Source organism: Equus quagga, chromosome 5 (assembly GCF_021613505.1).
Source record: "Equus quagga isolate Etosha38 chromosome 5, UCLA_HA_Equagga_1.0, whole genome shotgun sequence".
In the NCBI taxonomy this organism is placed as follows: Eukaryota; Metazoa; Chordata; class Mammalia; order Perissodactyla; family Equidae; genus Equus; species Equus quagga.
Window position 1 is genome coordinate 1,299,140 of NC_060271.1, and position 20,246 is coordinate 1,319,385.

General features: G+C 53.3%; 1 long non-coding RNA gene across 2 annotated transcripts; it reads right to left on the reverse strand.

Moving 5' to 3' along the window:
- Positions 1 to 980: 980 nt before the first annotated feature.
- On the reverse strand, positions 981 to 14,830 carry LOC124240366 (uncharacterized). Of its 2 annotated transcripts, XR_006888852.1 has the most exons (3): positions 12,892 to 14,830; positions 3,604 to 4,503; positions 981 to 1,437 (listed from the first exon to the last, which is right to left on the reverse strand). It is a non-coding gene; the product is annotated as an uncharacterized LOC124240366 (long non-coding RNA). The 2 variants fall into 2 exon arrangements; XR_006888851.1 differs by lacking the exons at positions 981 to 1,437; positions 12,892 to 14,830 and adding an exon at positions 7,761 to 10,384 and having other exon boundaries at positions 3,932 to 4,503.
- Between the last annotated feature and the right edge of the window lie 5,416 nt (positions 14,831 to 20,246).

A 20,246-nucleotide genomic window follows, 5' to 3' on the forward strand; every position in this document is an offset into this window, starting at 1 on the left:
CCCTTAACAAGAGTCCACCTCTCTTTTTTTTTTTTTTTTTCCTTTTTCTCCCCAAAGCCCCCCGGTACATAGTTGTATATTCTTCGTTGTGGGTTCCTCTAGTTGTGGCATGTGGGACGCTGCCTCAGCGTGGTCTGACGAGCAGTGCCATGTCCGCGCCCAGGATTCGAACCGATGAAACACTGGGCCGCCTGCAGCGGAGCGCGCGAACTTAACCACTCGGCCACGGGGCCAGCCCCAAGAGTCCACCTCTCTTCATCTCCCTCCAGCCCCCAGCGGACGAGGCATCACTCAGCAGGTGTGACAGCTTAAAGGCGAAACTCCCACATGGGCAGCTACCAGCGTCACCCAATCCTGGCTATGTCTTTGGACAGTCCTCGTTTCTACTGTGAACCAGCTTGATAGACAAATCTCTGTAGCTTCCACCCATTGGTTGTGGTCCTTCTAGCCAGACACAAAAAACAAACCCAGACTCTTACGGCTGTCACCCTTCACATATCAGAGAGCACTCTCATGCCTCCTAGCCCTCGCCCATTGCCCATGTGCACACCTGAGCCATTCTTAGCCATTCCAACGGTTCCTTCACCGCGGCCACACTGAGACAATTGTAGGATCCTGGCCACCATCCTCTGAACATGTCCCACTTCACGTCCCTCTTAAAGTGCCTGAATCTGAATAGTTCTCTCATTGGTCTGACTAGAATACGACCATCAGTTCCACCTGTCCCTAGCTTAGTACACTCCTAATAGTGTGGCCAAAGATCTCAAACACTGTTTTCTTTTTGTGTTGTGGGCATCTAATCAGGTACCTCGCACATTTTAAGCTCTCAGTAATGACTGCTGGCTGGCTGGATGCATGCATGCACAGATCCCTTATGCAGACAGAGCACAACGAAGATTTCTGAAACCACACTCGGAAGAAATAAGGACATTATACTGGGTTGCATAGTTTCCCCCAAAAGAATTCATGTCAACACAGAATCTCAGAATGTAACTTTATTTGGAAATAGGGTCATAGCAGACACAATTAAGATGAGGTTATACTGAAAGGAAAATTGTAGATTTGGAAAACTAACTCCTTACAAGAAGGGAAAACAGAGGAGACATATGCGCAGACGGAGACAAAGTCAAGACACAGAGGGAGAAAACCCTGGGAAGATGGGGGCAGAAGTTAGATGCTAGAGCTGCAAGTCGAGGACACCAAGGACTACGGCCACCTCCAGAGGCTGGGAGAGACAGCGAGGACTCTCCCCGAGAGCCTTCAGAGGGAGCGTGGCCCTGCTCAAAACTTGGTTTTGGACTTCTAGGCTCCAGAACTGTGACAGAAGAAATTCCTATTGCTCCAAGCCAGCAGGAATGCGTGGTGATGTGTTACGGCGGTCCCAGGAGACCAACGGAGACATGCTAAATGTTCCACTCTTCCTTTCTTGAATTCATCCTGAGAGGATGCCATGGGATGATTGGAAGAATATTCAACAAGGTTAGCAGACCTGCTTCAAATCATGGCTTTAACTACTCACTAGTTGTATGACCCTAAAAAGTAACCTCATTTGTTTGATTCTCAGTTTGATCACTAGCAAAATAGGGATACAAATATATAACAGACAGGATTAGCTTAGCGACCAAGAGTGATACGGAATGGGGACATGCTTTACAAACAGTATAAATTTTTCAGATATCAGTTATTTGATTTTTTTCTCTTAAGCAGATTTTCTAGAGGTTTTCCTATTTTAAGTTGCCCTCCAAAGAACCATCTTGTGGATTTATTTACGAATTCTCCTACTTTGTTGATTTTCTAATTCACTTATCATCCTTGTATTTTTTATTGTCTTGCTTTTCTTGGTCTTGTTTTGCTGCCCATTTTCTAAATTCTTTTATTTATTTATTTCTTTGAGGAAGATTAGCCCTGAGATAACTACTGGCAGTCCTCCTCTTTTTTGCTGAGGAAGCCTGGCCCTGAGCTAACATCATGCCCATCTCCTTCTACTTTATACGTGGGACGCCTACCTCAGCATGGCGTGCCAAGCGGCGCCATGTCCGCATCCAGGATCCGAACCAGTGAACCCCGGGCCACCGAGAATCAGAACGTGTGAACTTAACCGCTGCGCCACCGGGCCGGCCCCCATTTTCTAAATTCTTAAGTTAGACATGTAGTTGCTTTCTTTTCATTTATTCTTATTCTTAAGTGATAGCATTAATGCTTTGAATTTACCTCTGACTACGGCTTTGGCTGTGTTGTATACATTTCCAGACCTGGTGTTCTCACTTTCTTTCCTAAATAGTTCCTAATTGTGTATTTTTAATATTTCCTTCTTTGGGTTCTTGTTACTGCCATCCCATATTCTCAGCAGTGTGTGTTAACCTTAGCGATCCAGGGGCACCCTTGTTGTTAGCGTTATGCTGAAGTTAGAGTATTACGATTCTCTATAAATGGCTTTCTTTCTGACATCTTTTAAGCCAAGTACATCACGGCCAAAACATTTTTTAAAAAAAAAGTAAGGAGTTTTTATTTCCTCATCATGAAAGCATCAGTCACAAAAGATTAGTTTTTTGGATTCAGACGTTTGTCCGTGAGTGCGTGTCTAGAACAGCCTCATGTCTTCCTCCTGAGCCCCCAAGAACTAAAGACATCACAATCCTGCTGAAAGGGGGAGTGAGAGCAGCAGTAGTCAGCGGCCGGGCCCTGGCTTATGAATTATGCTCCCAGGGTCGTGGTCCAAACAACGGTCTTCCTTTAAGCTTAACACAGGCCCGCCTTCTCCCTGCAGCCTTCACAGGCCACCTCAACGCAGCGCATCTCTCCTTCCTCAGATCACGTCCTTTGCCCACAAGCCTAGGACCCAGATCCGGCTCCCAAACCAGCCTGTGAGCTCCCTGAGAGCAAGCCCATCTCTTACACTTCTTCTCATCTCTCCTTCTACTCCCTAGCATTTAGCTTCTTGAATTAAAAAGGAAAATAAATACTGTTTTTGTTCAGTTACAATTCTTGCGGACGTTTCCTGAGAGAGAACGTCACCGTGACATTCAGGGTTATAGATTTTACAGCAGCCAAGCAGGAAAATCAAGGCCCTTTTTAAAACCTTTAAAAGGACTGAGACTAATACCTTGGATGCATGCTTTGAGGAGAAGAAACACCGGTTACAAACATTACGGGACTACATTTTTAAACACTGTGAAAACCAAAAGCAGCACATTGCTATTTGTCCAGCTAGAGCTCCCCGAGGGCTCATATTCTGCCACGTTTGGTGGTGATGGCACTGGGTCCAAAATGATTCCAACAATAATGTCTCACGTGTGTAAAATACTTTACAATTCACAAAACTCTCCTATGTGTGAGCTCATCTGACGCTCAAGGAAAACCTGTGAGGAAGGCAAGTTAGGGACTATGACACCCATTTTGAAAAATAGGTTTTTGGGTTCAGAAAAGATTGGCTGATGTACCCAAGGTCACAAAGCTAGCAGGTAGCTGGAATAGAATTAAGCCCAGATCTTCTGAGTCCCCATATCTATTCTTAAGGCCAAAGCCACTCTCAGTTGATTTGGAAACTCACGAAGTAAATCTCGGCACTCAGTCATCAGTTTCAATGGCTAAATGTTCACTCACCAAACACCCTTTGCACGTCCACAGACTTGGACAAGCAAGAAGACACAGTCCCCACCGTCAAGGAGCTCACAGACGAGGAACCCGATCATCATAATGTGCATGACAAATCTTACTTGCTGCAAGTGTTATGCGAGAATTAAGATAAAATAAGGATAATAAGAAGTAACTTTTACTGACTCCTCACTATGTGCCAGTTTTTTCCTAATCACTTTGCGCATGCAGTGGGTACCATAATGTACAACCCCGCTTGGCACATAGCAAGAGTTTAAGAGTGGCAGTCAGTATTATTACCATATTTCTTAAAAGAATAAAATCAGGGATTGCTATCTGAAAGAAAAGGGAAGTATATTTAAATTTGAAATTATTCAGAGCAACATAATAGCAGAGCAACTAGCCACCTGGGGAACTCAGAACCGGAGGGGAGACATTGGAACTGGGTCTTAAAGAATGAGGAAGGGTTGCAGCCAGGGAAGGGAAGAGCATTCCAACCAGATCAAGGGCACTGCAGAGACAGGGGCCCTGGGCGGCAGGGCAGGGGAAGGCATGGAGAGGAGGCACTGCCCTCTGGGCAGCCAGAGACAACACACAGAAGAGGAAAAAGGAGGTGGCCTCCAGCGCGAAAGCAGCCCGGGGGTGGGGCTGTCCCTGTGCCTGACCCAGGCACCGAGGGGGAGGCACAGATTTTCCAAGGCTATTTGTTTGTAGGTTACATTTTTCCTGAACAGAATCCAAATTCCTTTGTTTTTGCAGAGAGTCTCATAGTTTCCAAAGAAAAAACAGACTTCTTGGTCCAAGGGCTTTCCCTGAGAAATATCCTAACGGCTGCGGGCCAAGACAGGGCTCCACCACGGTCTGCATTCAGAGAACAACAGAGCAGCCGGCTGGAAGCTTCTCCAGAACCTGCAAGAAAATGGGAAGTCAGTCATTCTTAGGAGATTTTTTAAATACAAGTAGTATGTCCTGTTGGTTCTGCTCCAGCCAAACCCTCCTACTTGAGGTTCCCAGAATATCGCATGCAGTGTGAAAAGTCTGTGACGGCAGGTGCTGTCGCTTACACCCAACAGCCCTCCCTGCTCCTCCCTGTTCGGCATGGACTGGCTCTTCCAGCAAGACCAGCCTAAAGGCTCCTCCTCTGTGAGCACCCCGGCAGTGTCCCCAACCCTTGGCCCCAACACCAGGGTGGGTGGGTGGCTTTGACCTCGTGCTCCTCCAGAGCCCCGGCCCCAGCCCTCCACACACCATCGCACTGCCCTAGAGCAGCAGAACCCCCCCCCCCCCCCCCCCCCGCCCACTCTTAGTACTGTGAGCCTCTGTGACCAAAGATGGGGAGGTAGGAGTGGTCCACCCCTGGTGCCGGTAAGAAGGGGATGCAATATTTGTAGCGAACTTTAAAAAAAATAAAGTAACATTGAATGAGTCAGTCGCTTTTTTATTGTCACCATGTGCAGGCAATTCTGAACAATGTCAGGGATAAAACACTCTTCCTCTCCAGGCAAATGGTGTGTGGACAAGGGGCAACCCCCTGCTGTGCCAATCCTGGGCGCACCTTCCAATCACTTCTGTCCAGGAAGAGAACAGGCCGCCAGCGACAGAGCATGGTGTGGGCGGAGCCTCCAGTCAGTCAGCAGTGACTCGTTAAGGCTCACTATGTGGCAGGTCCCATGCTAGTCACTTGACAGGCCTTTAGCCAATTTTCTCACCAACCCCTAAATATCTCCATCTCTATTTGGTTATTTGTCAGATGAAGAAACTGAGTCTCAAAGTAGGTAAATGACTTGTCCAGGTCCCTATTACAAGGACATGGAGAGGGAAATTCGAACTCAGATCTATGCAGCCCAGTGTCTGTGCTCTCTCCCCTGTGCCTAGAACAGCGTGCCCACCCCACACCAGGGGCTAGAATTACAAGCCACACATCATCTCTTTCAGGAGTTCACAGCTCAGTGGAGAAAGGAACTCATGCAACTCTCCATGATTCAGCTTAACATGTGACAAGCAGTTTTAGGAATAAGCCAGGCCAGCCCCCACCTACAGCCACCTCACTGAAGATCCAAGTGGGGTGGAGGGCTGGAAAGAGAGGTAACGAGCACTGACCAAGCTGATCCCAGATGCTGTTCTAGACAGATACACATGCTCTCCCACTTGAGTCTTACTACAAACACCTCTGGGGTGAGTCTCATTGTCCTGAATTCTCAGAAGATGCTCAGAGAAGTTAAGTGATTCCCCCAGAGTCACACAGCAGCTAGTAGCCAGTATAGCAGGGATCTGAGCAGATGCCTCTCTGACTCTGGGCACAATGGCACCTGATGAGGCGCGAGCAAGCAGATCCGCGCTCAAGGTCTTCTCAGGGACTAGGGATGAGGACGAAGAAAATAGTGACCCCTTATTTTTCTGTTGGGACTTGACAATTTACAAGATGCTTTCTTATCCATTGTCTCGTAAAGTCCCTGTGAATCTGGCTAGACAGTGGTACATCCATTTTACACATGAAAAAACGGAGGCATTCACGAAGTTCCGTGGTTTTCCAGAGGCCACACTCGTGGGTTGCGGAGAGTTTGAAGAGTGACTTGCTCCGTGCGTTACCCCAGGCACTGAGCCGGGGCCTGCGCACGGCAGCATCTTTACACAGCCCATGACCCGAGGGGGCAGGTTGGCAAGGCTGACCTCCCCACGCTAGGGACCAGGAAGCCGCCCGGCCACGCGCACGCCCGAGGCGGGGAGCGGCCTGGAAGGCAGCCCCCAGAGGAGTGCACACCGCCCTGCCCGGCCCGACGCGGGACAGCGCTGCCCGTCCCTGGGAGTAGGCCCATTTCCAAGAAGCCCATCGACACATCGGCATCCCGGCCCCCTCCCTCTAACGGCTCTCAGATCCCCCAAATCCTGATATTAAAATGCAACTCTCTCCAACCCTGGAGTCTGCTTTGCCGAGGAAAGGCAAAGAACGACCCAACAGTCGCTGCGCAACACCACTGCCGCCCACAGGGCCCCGAGCTACACGCCCCACCCCCGCCCCCGCCCTTTGCTGAAGCTCCAGTTCTAAGGAAAGCTATAAAATTGCTCCTCTGCAAATACATGTCAAGTTTCTTGGCCAAGACCCTATAATTACAAGAAACAAAACAAGCAAAGTAAAGGCCGCAAGAATATCAAAGCAAGAATACCAACTATGCTCGGTCTAGCCAGAATTCATTTGGTTCCTGAAAAACAGAAGTTATCATTTTCATTGTTTCGGAGACACTGCAGGCACACGGCTGTGGACCCAGGAAGACAAGCAATGTGGTGGGGAGCTCTGGACCTGGGGATTATTAAGTGCTCTAGAAGAGAAAACTGTGGCTCAGAGAGGTTAAGGACTGTGCCAAAGGTCACACAGCACCCCACAGAGTTGAAAACAAGACAGAATCTGAGTCCAGGCCCTTCTGCCTTCACATGGCTTCCCCATCATCTTGGAGGAAAGAGTGTGTTATCCGCCCTCAAGGTCGAGCAAGAACAAAGCCAGGAGGTTGCCCGGGCCCCTCCCCCTTAACTGTCCTCAGTCCCCGCAATCGTCACAGTATAACCTGTGCCTTGTGCTGGAGGCGGCACTGCCAGCTCGCCCTCTTTGATGCTGCCTTGTTCTACCAGATACTGTCACTGCTCTAACCAGATGCCGCAGGACTCCGCCGTATTGCTCCCGGGGAAGGGGGGTGCACCCATCTCTGATGTGGCCTCGGTGTGGCCTCGATGGCCGGGCTACTCTCCGGAGGACTGTCAGGTGCTGTGGCCCCGAGCCTGGGGCGGGGACAATCCGAGGGGTAGCCCCCGCTCCAGAGTGAAGCGTCGAGCCTCAAACCGCCCCGAGAGCAATCGTACACAACGGGTAAAGGAATCCTGGGGCGGATCTGGCAGATTCCTCTCTACAGCAGAAACACTAAAATTTTCACCCTCCGAAACTCACTCTGATTTTGTTCTGGTTTGAACATTTAAACTCATTTTAAAGATCATGTTGCTCTTAAATTTTGCCCCACAAGCCTTCATTTTTTCACCAACTAAAACCTATATACCTACCTGACCAAGGCACTCGGCGGATTTCCGAGCTGACAGGCCCCGCATCATTCACTCAGTCACTCACTCACCCACAGCTGGGCTGAACTCAGAACAAGCTGCCATGGCCAATCTTATCTCACCTCCAAATTCTCCTCTGACCCCAGCAGGGGCCACAGAGCACCACCTGGGACCCAGCGCAGGCACTATCCGTGCTGCCTCTCCAGCCACCTTGCTGTTCCTCTAGGCACCCAGCTTGTTTCCACCTCAGGGCCTTTGCAAATGCTGCCCCTCTGCCTGGAACACACTTCCCATTCACAGCTCTCCAGACGCGGCTTCTTCGAGCAGCCCTTCTTCACCTTGAGTCTAAAGGAGTCTGCCCGTGCTCCTCTGGGTCTGTGGTGGTCCCTGCTCTTTCTTCATAATATCTATTACCATCTGGACTGATAGATTTATTTCTTTATTGATTGTCCATATCCCGCAGGGGAATGAAAACGCCACGAGCCATGTTTTCTCCGCTTCGCTCGTTGCTACAGCGCTGGTGCCCAGAACAGCTCCTAGGCAGCAGCGGGCAACGTTCTTGAATAAACAGAGAATGAAGGCAAAGCGCTTCTCCTCCCCAGCCTCCTCTGTGTAACACGAAGCCCTTCCAGGGACAGACGCCAAAGGCGCGGGCCTGGACACCGGGCGGCCCACAACTTCAGTCCGTGAGCAAGTCTCTGTGCTGCCTGTGGATCAAGAAACTCTCCGCCTGGAAAGCCAGCAGAGGCTCCCTGATTCCTGCAGAGGACAGTCGCCCCCGAGGCTCGCAGCCCAGTGAAGACAACGATCGCCGTGAAGGACACGGACGGGACCCAGCGCGCGGGGCGGCGCGGACCTCACCCGCGTCCGCTGAGCGCTCGCTCGCGCCGGCACTCTGCGCAAAACACGCGCAACTGCGGGCCCGCCCCACCCGCCGAGTTTTGGCAGCGGCGGGGGGGATGCCCAGGGAGGTCATAAGCGATTAAGAGGGAGAGAGACTGGCGAACCCCATTTACGTGTTAACACACGCGGGAGGCAATCTTCACGCCAGGCAGGAAAGAGGAATCCGCCCCTTTATTTGGATGCAGGTGGGAGTCCAGAAAAACTTCTCGAGGGAGCTGCCTTTCAGCCGGATCTGGAGGAATGGAGTTCACGCCGCAAACAGGAGGAGGAGGGCGGCGATCCGGGCGGAGGAACGGGCCGAGCGCAGGCCTGGAGGCGACACATTCTGGAACTGGGGGATGGCGTCTGCCCGGAGCGCAGACCCGGGCCTGGGCGTGGCGAGAGCAGGCTGAGAGAGAGCAGAGGTGAAGGCAAGAGACCACAGTCGGAGGCAGAGAACTGAGTTCAAATGCTGGCCATGTCACTGGCCATTTCCTCCTCTCTGGGCTCAACTTCCCGGGAAGTCGGTGACCAGCGGGTGGGGGCGAGGACGCGCAGCTCTCCGCCGGGCGGGTGGAGGGCGGAGGCGAGGGCCGCGAACCCGGAGCTCTGGGGAGGCTTATTTACTCTAAAAACAAAATACGGAAAACATTGTCCCTTTGCTTTGATTTGTTTTGAATCATGATATTTAAATTATTTTGAACTTCAAACTCATAAAAAGAAGGTGTGAGGTTTTGGGGTTCATCTGTGGTGACCTGAATTATAACAGAGGCAGAGAAACCCGGGCTGAGTTGATCTGGAAGGCCCCTCTGGTCCGCCTCCAGCTCTGAGATCAGCGACAGCGGGCACACAGGAAAAGCAGGGGCTGCAGCGAACCAGACGCAGAACCTGGAGTCAGACCCGACTTCCAAGGCAGACCCTGCCGCTTCCTCCTTGGGAGACAGGCAAGCTGATGAATTTCTTCGAGTGTCAACTTCCTCTTCTGTAATGTAGTATTTTCCTCACAGGCTTCTGGTGAGGTTTATTTGAAATAATAGATTTACAAGCAACTGGCACACGGTAGGTGCTCAATAAATGTCAGCTGAGTATACAGTCTTCAACGTCCCCTCTGCCTCTCCGTCCCTAATCACGTTGGCTTCCCCTTGAGCGCCCACCAGGTGCTGGACGCTGCCCGCCGGCTATGCCACCTACCAGGAGCAATCACACGTCAGTGTCAGGCCGTCAGCTGCTTTCCCGGAATCCCCTGAAGGCAGTCTTGAGTCTCAGAACACAGCCGCGATGGGTGATGGGAACTCAGGGCACGCTGCCTCGAACCAGACCCTGCTTAAAATCTTCTAAAATTTAAAGCTGTTTTTTATTACTCTGGAAACCTCCCCACTGCACGTTTTTATTTCCAACCGTGACGCTTTTTTTTCTTACTTTTCACCTTTACCTCAAGGCTTCAAATGCAGGAGCCCAGTCTGAAAGGGTCATGACATGTAGGCAATGAACGTGAGGACAGCGGACACTTGTGTGGCGGGGAGCTCAGCATTCTCCACTAAGCCCTTCAGCCACTTACAGCAAGACGGTGAGCACAGGCACCCCAGGAGGGAGAGGAGGTGAGAGGCAGCCCTGCACCTCTGAGCGAAGGCGCCGTGGCCACAAGCGGTTCTGGAAATGATTCGATGACAGACACAGTGAACTCGCCCTCAGCTCCGGGAACTCCAGCACACGGACAGTGATTCGGACAGGCAGAAGCAAGCACTATTATAAAAGGTCCAGCCCTCAAGCCTGCGCCGTTTCAGCCCATTTAACTGGACGATCACCAAGTACTTTGCAGGGGGACTCGGGTGTGCCGAGCACCTCCCGACACCGTGTCCTATCACCCAAAACCCCCACCACCCCGCTCCATGTAAGCACTTGTAACTGCACCCCAAAACACAGGGAGAGGGAAACCAACAGTGTCGACTCCTACTGCGTAAGAGGTGCACACGAGGTGCATGTAAACACGACAGGGTACGTGCAATAAACGTAAGCACAGGTACGGAAGGCTCGAGAACTCAGAAGGGGGACCCTGACCTTCCTTGAGGAGGTGACTATGTGTTGTTCCTCCTGGCGGCAACCCCATGGCCTAGCATAGTGCCTGGTACATTCAGTACGGGTTAGGAACATGGAGTATGGAGCCTGATTTTGTGGATTCAAATCTTACTTAGCAGCTGCGTGACCTGAAATAAACCACTAAACCTCTCTGTGCCTCAGTTCCTACTCATGAAATGGGATAAGAGTAATACTCTCCCATACTGTAATGGTGGAATTAAATGAGTTAATAAGTGCAAGGTGCTGAAGACAGTACTGGCAGATAATAAAGAGTCACAAACACAACCACTTGTGGACTTGCCATCTGTCCTCACCCGCCCCCCCGCACCCCTTACCCACCCCGCCCCCCCCCCCCACCCCCCCCCCGTGATGGAGTATAATGAAACTCCCGTCTCCAGACGGGGACTGCAGAAAGTACACCCGCCCGGTCATCCAGTTTTTAACTGGCCTGAGCTGCCTACCCAGGGCCGCCTAACGACCACAGCCAAACACGGCAGTGAATTGGGTTTTGAACGTTCCAGGCCGTTACAGACGGGCACACACCAACCCTATGGGCAAGCGCTGCTACCCTCCTCTGTGCAGGCGCACGCGCTGCGGGGAGAGCGCGGGAGTCACTTCTCAAGACCCAGAGCTAGCAGAGGCGGGGCGGGTGGAAGCCCGGGCCTGACGGACGGGCCCAGCGGAGCGGCGCTCCCGCCCTTGCCGGGGGCTTGGGGGATGGGGAGACGCCCCTGGGGCCCCGCCCACCCCCCGCGCGTCCCCGTCGCCTTCGGCCCCCGGCGCGTGGCCGCGCTCGGCCGACTGAGTGGCCCGAGGCCAGCTCGCCGTGCACGGGCCCGCCGCCCGCAGAAGGCGCCCGCAGGGGCGGAAATCTTGGGCCCGCTCTGCCTCTCGCTCCCGACGGGACTCCGTTCCGGCCTCAGTTTCCTATCTGTGTAAATGACGTCAGCCATGTTTCTGCACCACCCAGCGAAAGGTGAACGGTGCGGACACAGCCTGAAATTTCTTTGAAGTCTCCTATTTTCAGCTAAAAGAATTCCTAGAGTTTTATATTCTCCATCATTATTTGTTTCAATAAGAATTTTACAGTTTGTAATTTAAAAAGGAGTAAAATTGCCACCCAAGAAAAATAGTCTGTGCTTTATCCTGTGGTTGAGTACCCCTGTTTGAGACACTCAGGGAAGTTCTGGACGGCCCTTTCTCTTCCCATTGGTCTGTGGATCCGGTTCCTTGTGGTTATTCTTTATTCTTCCCGTTAAGACCATCACAGTCTCAGCAATGACAGGTGGGGTGGGGGAAAGCCTGGATATTCGGTTCGAATTCTCTGTTCTGCCGTTTCTTGCCGCTGGGACCTCGGCCAAGCCATGTAAACTTGCCAAGCCTCAGTCCCCCGTCTGTAAAACGAGGAGAACGTTCCTCGCGGGGTTGCGGGGAGGATCGGGGGGCGCAGGTCCGCCCGGGCGCGCGGGCTCAGCGAAGGCGGCCAGCACCGAGCACCCGGCGGGAACCTGGGGTCGCAGGGCGCGCCGCTCCCCCTGCGCCTCGCTGGCCCGGAGCGCCCGCCCGCGAGCCCCGCCTCCCCGCGGCGCCGTCCACACAGCAAGCAGCCGGCGGAGGCCGGCCTTGTATGGACAGCCGCTGGAGGCCGGGCCGCGGCGGGGGAGGCCGCCAGCGGCGCTGTGGGCGCCAGAGGATCTGAGAACAAACCCACACCTGCGGGAAAGAGGCGCCGGAACGCCCCCTCGGATCGCGGATCGCTGACCGCGGCCGGAAGGCGGCCTTGGGGACCCGCCCACGCGCCCCGGCCCCCTGGAGAGGCTGGCAGGGCTCCGAGGACTCTCGGATTCTTGCCAGGCCAGGCCTGCTGCCGCCCAGACCCCGCCGTCCTCGGGTCACCTGGGGGGCGCGACTTTGCGGCTGGGAGCGAGATCGGGATCCTACACGAAGAGGGGAAAGGGAACCCCGCCATAGGAGCACCAACTACGTGCTAGGCACTGTGCCTGGCTTCTTTAACTGACTTCTCACGCCACGCTTTGAGGAAGAGAGTCCCGTTTTTCATCTGGGAAAACCGGCTCAGACGGGCCAAGTCACGTGCCCAAGACCACAAAAGCCTGTCGGTGGAACAGCTGGGATTCCAGCACGACTCAGGCTCGGGCCTTGCCGCCCAAAGGCGCCGCCGGGAGGCGCGGGGGGAGGCGCGGGGGCGGCGTGAGGACCCCGCAATTTCAGGGCGCCGCCCCCGCACGCGTTTTTCCTCCCCGCCGGCGGGCGGTGCACAGCCTCCTCCAGTCCTACCTGTCAGCTGATTCGCTGCTGCCCCGCCCGCTCGCCTGATGGAGCAGCCGGAAGTCGCACGCCCGGTGACCGCTGACCTAGAGCCCCCAGTCGTATCATTGCCAAAGCCAGTGTCGCCCTGGAGGACACAGAGATGCGCCCAGGGCGTGCGTTTCTCCTGCCTCCGCCCGAGTCACGGGGTTGCATCCTGTCCGGGAGCAATGGAAACTGGTCCAGCCGCCGGTTCCCGGCAGGTCCCCGCCCACGCCCACCCCGCGGAGGCCCCAGCAGGTTGCTTCACTTTCCCTGGCCCAGCTCTTGCCGGAGGCGAGGAAGGGAAGCTGGTTGCTCAACCTGACGGAGCATTGTTCTGGTTCTCATGTGACTTGTCGACCAGCTATCAGCCAGGTGGGCCCGACTCAAGCCACCGGCACACACGGCACACACGATGGCTCACGCACGCACCTTTGTCTACTCAGCAACCCCTTAGGCTTCCTCATGTGACGCGGGGGCCCTGTGCTCAGCTCACCAGCGTCAGGTCCCATGGAGAAGAGCAGGGCGGATGGGCCATCCCAGCCTTCTGAGTTCCCCCAGCAGTGAGGGGGTGTGGGAGGCTGGGCTCAGAGCTGGCACACGGACCTCTCACTGGTCATCCATCAGCATGTGCCCAACAACCTTGCAGGACCTTCCCAGCTGACGAAAGACCCGGCTCCTTAGACCCGTTGACCAACAGGAAAGCTTGGGCAGGAAATCCAGGCCAGCAACAGAAGAAATTTATTCACAAATACTGAATGAGTGCCAGGCACTGTACTAGGGCCTGGAGATACCACCATGACCCAGACTCAGGCTGGGCCCTCACCAGCCGCAGCCCTGTGAGGAGTCAGACAGGTGACAGGTCACTTTTCTCTGGGGCGGGGAAGCGTTTCCGGAGGGCGTGGCGCAGACAACTCTAAGTTGGTTGGGGGTGGGGTCTGAAGGCATTAGGCAAGAATTCCTCAGACTTCCAACCCTGCCCCTTCCCTTCCTCCCTCCACCTTTCCCCACATGCTTCTGGAGTGCCTGCATGGTGCTGTGAGCTCAGAGAGCTGTTTGTGGTTTTCAAAGGAGAGCAGGCTGCGGTGTCACCTGCAGAGGCTGAAAGACCAGGGTGCCAGTTACAGCACTCCCGAGGCCCTGGGAGCTTCACACGGCTTCTCTGAACTTCCATTGCTTTACCTGCAGGGTAGGGAGAATGGTGATACTTCCTTCACAGGACAAAGCCTGGCCCCAGGGACGTCCTATTGTTTAGCTGTGACTCACCCTCCTCTGATCCTCACAGGAACTCCCCGTGTGGTTGGCAGTGCAAGCGCTTCATACCCATCTTACAGATGAGGAAGCCGACTCGGACACAGTAATGGGATCGTCCATGTCTGGCAAGTTTTCCAGACCAGGACCCTGAAGAGGAGTGGCCTCATGAAATAGGGGAGATAGTATGACCTTGGCCTGCCCTCCCTGAAACCCTAGATGACTGATTCAAACTGAACTGTCTGGGGAACTTCCTTTGACCTAAATCCTGTCCGCCATACCCTGAGCAGCAGCCAGAAAATACAAACAGCCACACCCTCTGCATTGCTGCCTCAACTTGCACTTCATGCCAGGGGGTGTCTCATTCAAGGACGATGTTTAAAAAAGGGTATAATATATGCTAATTGGACACCTACTATGTGCCAGCCACCACACCAGGCATGCTCATGCAGGTTATCTCAGCCTGTGTGAGCTGTCTTATGTGGGCAGGGAAAGGAGGAGGAAGCGGAACAGGACGAGGAGGAGGAAAGAATCAGTTTACCCCAGCTGCTCTCCGTAATCTGACTTGACACATGCACAGATAACCCTGAGCGTTCCTTCTAAAATGCAGATATGCTGATGTTGCCCCAGCTCCCTTGCTTAAGACCTCTCAGTAGTCTCCTACTGCTTTGTACAAAGTCCACACTGTAGAAAGGCATGCTCAGCTGGCCACTTGATCACATCTGCATTGCCCACATCTCCTGGCCTTTGCACATTAAGGGTCAGGGACCATGCTCTGTCCTTTGTCCTCAGCATCAAGCACAGTGTGACTCATAAAGTCATTCAATAAATGTTTACTGGATGGATGAGAAAAGGTTGAGCATGAAAATTATCCCCGTTTAACAGAGGGGAAAACCAAGTCTCAAAGAGGGCAGAATGCCTGTCTGTCAGACAGCGGGCAAGGGGCGAGTCACGCCGCTGCTGAATCCATCTCAATCCATCAGGCTGGTTTCACTATTCCACTCACATCGAAGGTAACACAGCCTCCTTCTGAGTTTCCTCATCGAAGTTGTTCCTAGCATTGTCTTTCAAAATCGCACAGAAACACAACCCAGGTCCTGATAAGGTGCTGACTTTAGATGCCTAAGACATATGATACCTCATGGCATCTTAGGGAGGCCGACACCATCATGTCTATTTATCAGAAGAGGAAGCTGGTTCAGAGAGGCTAAGTGATTTGCCCAAGATTCCACAGCCTTCCAACCCACGTTAGTCTCTGACTCCTAAGCCCAGGTTCTTCCCACTTCCCCAGGCAGCCTTCTGAGGTGGGGGTGTGGCCTTACGTCCCAGCGGGCGCCAGTTCTCCCTCCACGGGATACTGATGAGACTCCATCGCCTGTCAGCAGCCTCTGCGGTTGGCCCAGGTGTCATGCCAATGCTGGCGTTTTTCTCTGGCCACTCTTCCCTTCTCCCCTTGGGCTCCAGCATCTGCACTGGCTCCACCTCTGGAGAAAAGACAGGGCATGGCAAGCCGCCGCTGTTCCTTATGCTCAGGAACCGGCCCCCTTGAGAACCTCGCAGGTAGGGGCAGACCCTCCCATTCTCGGGTGTCTCAACAGACGAACTATTGAGCAATTACACACGCCCTTGACCGCAGCTCCCACAACCTTTCCTGACTCCTAGGAACTGCTCCCCGACTCTAGGGTCACCCCGAGAGTTTTCTTAAGGTGCTGTCATTGATTGATTTGTTCAAAGACTATTTGAGCATCTAGTACGTGCCCAACAGAGCTCTTTTGGCTAACAGTGTTCCCCTTGGAGGCCTGGCACTTCGTCAGCTGTCTGAGATGAGGAAGTTCCCCGGACCGTCTAGACCAGACAAGAAGTGCCGTGAGGGCAGGGGCTGCATCTGGCTTGTCTGTCCCTCTGTACCATCGCCTAGAGCCGGAGGCCCTTATTAAGGATTTGTTGAATGACTGAATAGCTAAATAGGAACGATCCATTCATCTCTTAAAAGTTGCTTCCAATCATCCACTTAGAGATAGGAATCACGGCACGTTAGAGTCAAAAGGGCCCAGAGAGGAAAAAAAAAAACCTACTTTAATGCCTCATTTTACAGAAGGGGAGAGCCAGAGAAAGAAGCTGTAGAGTTCACGGCAGAGTCTAAAGTACAACTCAGGCCTCCTGACGTTTGCCTGAGCGCCTTCTCGGTACTGGAACCCCGCTCCAAACCATACACACTTCTCCTTCAATTCTCACAGCAGCCCTCTGGGGCCTGGTGCAGGGGAGGAAAAGCATTACCACTGCCAGAGAGCAGAAGAGAAGCCTGGGGCTCCCAGAGGGGACGTGGAGTCTACCCAAGTCACACAGCCAGAACCTTGGGCTTTCTCATGCCGCCCAGGCTAAGAGCTCATTCTCCCCCAGTCTCTCTCTCTCCAGTTCCCTCCTTTTATGAGCCTTCAAAGAGATTTGAAAAGATAGGCGGGCCCTACAGTTGCAAAGACTTTCATCTTTATTATTCGTTCCACTTCTGGAAGGTTTGGTCAACCTCTCTGCCCAGTGCAAAACATTAATGCCATTCAGGTATTCAAAGCTGTCATCTCTTCATAAAAGGGGCTGGTGGCCCAAACGCTTGTCTCAGATGGCAGATGTTCTGAAATGACGCTGAGGACAGTTTCCACTTTTTCTGGAGACACAGTGGGGACCAGGGGTCTCTGGAAGACTATTAGAGCCCATCTCAAATGGACTCCATCCACACCAGGTCCCTCTGACCACAGGCTCGTCCAGGCCACAGGTCCTGCCTTCCCCATCATGGCTGGTGCCACCTCAGCAGCCACATGCTCTGGAGATGGTGAGGGAAGGTCTTACAAGGAGGCCAGGCGTCTTAGGGAAAAAAGAAGAAAAAAGGCCAAATGAGCAAGGGTGGCATGTTGTCCCCTTCTGACATCACACTCGAGTGACCTGCAGCGAAGATTCTTATCTCCGGGCGGAGCAGCTCAGTTACTCAGGAATGAACAGCTAAAGCACTTCTCTTTCTCGAAGAACAGGGGTAGGGTCAGCATGCCAGCATCCTGGGCCATGAATTAGAGATAATTTACAACTTTCCTGAAAAATAAAGTGTCCCACCAATAACTGTAAATGCCAGTGTAGCCTGCTGTTTGGACAGCGCCGGGCAGGAGCCCCTGCTCGGCTCCCCCCAGCTGAGTGGTCTGAAGGGCCCCACCTTCCTGAAACCGTCTCCTGGGCTGAAGAGTGGTGCTAATGGTGGCAGGGCGTGTGGGATTCAGTGATGTCATGAATGTGAAGCACCAAGCACCAGGCCTAGCACATAGTGGGTGCTAAACAAATATTAGCTCCTTTTTTTAAAGAATGGGGAATGAATTGTGCTTGGAAATGGAATAGTCATGGAAAAACCCTGGGGCCCCCCTAGTGAAGTCAAGTTCCACCAGGGCCTACCAGAGCCATTTCCCAGTCGTCGGTTCAGGAGCAGCCCTCACCGTGTGACCGCCTCCCACACAGCGGGTACATGTGCTTCCTTTCCTGTGCTCTTTGAGCCAGCCCTTGCCAGCAAAAATGCATTTACCCACTCAAAAGAGCAATCATTCCGACTCACCCAGCAGGCACGCCAACATGCCTGTTGACATGTGCACACAAGTACTAAAAATGCATGCAATGCGATGCAGCCTGATGAAGCTCCCCCACGCTCAGCGGGACGGTGGAGCCAAGTGGAAGGAGTAGGGTGCATGTGGGTCAGCGGGATGATCCGGAGCAAGTCACTGGAAATCTCAGTGCCTCATGGGGAACATGGGCACTTCAATATCTAGCTTTTGGTCTTGTTGCCAGGATCACGTCAGATGATGGATGTAAAAGAATGGTCTGATACGCTGTGCCATTCAAGATATTTATTGCAGAAATGCGCAGAATCTGAAATGGGAGGAGAGAAGGAGCCGTTGCACACGGGGCTCACCCTCTGATGGTGTTTTACCCAGTGGACTTGTCCCTTGTGTTTCTCAACTCCTTTGGGGCTTTCTGCCTCTTCACAGTAAGACCTCGACCGTAGCTGGCTTTGCTCTGTTACGGACCTGTTTTCATTTTGTCTCAACAAATGAGCCAGCAGACTCTCTGAGGGTGGATGCCATGTTTCCCTTCCGTGTCTCCCCACACCTCCCCCTATGACCCCCAAATGCCAGTACAGAGCTGGGATAGCCGGTCCCCAGTGGAGGCTGGGAGAGGAGAATCAGAGTCCTCGTCCCCTTGAACCTCTTCCGTGGCCCCAACTCCTTCCCCTCCTTGCTCTGCGTCTTTGAGCCTGGTCAGGTGAGATGGCGGCAGGGACAAAGAGGGCACAGGAGCAACGCTCCAGATCTGGCACAGATATTTTGGAATAGGAAACAAACCAAAAAACTGTTGCAAAAGAGAAACTCTCCGCCTCCCCCTCCTCATTATGTGAAACACTGTCGGGCGGAGAAGGAAGGAAGCAAAGCAAAGCGGTCCAGGCCTGAGGCAGGCTGGCGTTTAAGAGGCAGGTCAGCGGCTGTTCGCACAGCTCAGGGAGCTTCCCGGGCTTTGTCCTGCTGTCCTCACACCGTGACGCTGAGGCAGAGACCGGGAGCCCGTTCTGCAGATCGTAAAACTGAGGATAAGAGAAGTGTGGCCATTTACCTGAGATCACACAGCAGGGAAATTCCAACTCTGGGACTCAAAACTGAGTCTTCCTTCTCCAGAGCCCAGGCTCTGTCTGTTATGGGGTCACTTCTCCATGAGACAAGGAAGAGCAGTCTGAGTCATGGCCCATTTGGGGCTCCTGTTGTTCCTCCACTCTGACAACCCGTGTACCCAGCCGACCCACAGGGCACACAGGACTGCTCACTGGCTCATCAAGCTGCACTCGGGACCTGTGCACTTTTCTGTGTATATGTCATACTTCTTTTAAAAGACCATAAATACAATTTTTAAGACTAGGGGAAAATCACTTTTGACTAAAGGCTTTCTCTAGTTTTTATTCTAATAGGCAGATCTGGTCCTGCCACTCCTCTCCCCACGGTCTTCTTGTGGCTCTCCACTGCTCTCCAGGTATCTGATGGTGCCCTGCACCCCCTCCTTTGTGTAGGACCCACGGAGGCCAGGCCTTCTTTCCTCTGTTCCTTCCTCCTAGAACTCCTCCCCTTTTTGGTCTGGCTCTTTCCCGCTCCTTTATCCTTCAGGCCTCAGTTGAGACAATCCTTCATCCGGGAAGCCTTCTCTGACCACCACCCCTCCAGGGCCATGACCCAGACCTTCTGCTAAGCCTCACAGCATCAGGGCCCACCTCCCCTGCAGCCCTACCAGATTGAGCTGGACAGGCCTGTTTCTCTGTGCCACCCTCCTCCGTGAAGGCAGGGACTGTGACTTGTCACTTCGCTTCCCAGCACCCCGCTCAGCAGACTCAGCCGATGTCTCTGGGTGGGCGACCTTTATTTGTGATCGAGACATATCCGTATGAGCAAAATTAATCACATTGTAAAGCTACCGTGGAATTCTAGGCAACCTGCAGCTACGGCACAAAACACAAGGGTGAGAGCAGGCATGTTGGTGTCTGTCACAGACAAGACAGAGCTGGTCCGAAGGCGCACGCCAGCAGGGAGCCGGCCCTCGATGACCACTGCTGCTCCTCCTCACCTCTCTCAGCTTGGTTTGGGTCAGTGAGCCGTCCAGGCCTGAATCACCTGGGACATCGTCTCTACCATTGCAGAGAGAGCTCACACATATTCCTGTATTCAGCAAATATTTCTTGAGCACCTACTGTGTGCAGCACTCTGGGGACACAACAGAAAGCAAAGTCTGTTCTTATAGAGCATACATCTCCTCGGGGGAGAGAGGCAATAAAGAGCAAATGAATAAATATATAATACGTGGGGGATAAGTGAGAAGAAAAATAAACGGGAGCCCTGAGAGTGCCTGGGGGCTGGTTCCCATCAGGTGGTCAGGGAAGGCCTTTCTGATGAGCTGAGTGTGAGCAGAGGCCTGAGGACGCTCACAGGGAAGGGCCTACAAGAGGACAAGGCCAAAGCCAGAACTGCCCGAGAACCTCCACGACGGCGCCCCGAGGCCCTGGAGGCCCCAGCAAGCCAGTCAGA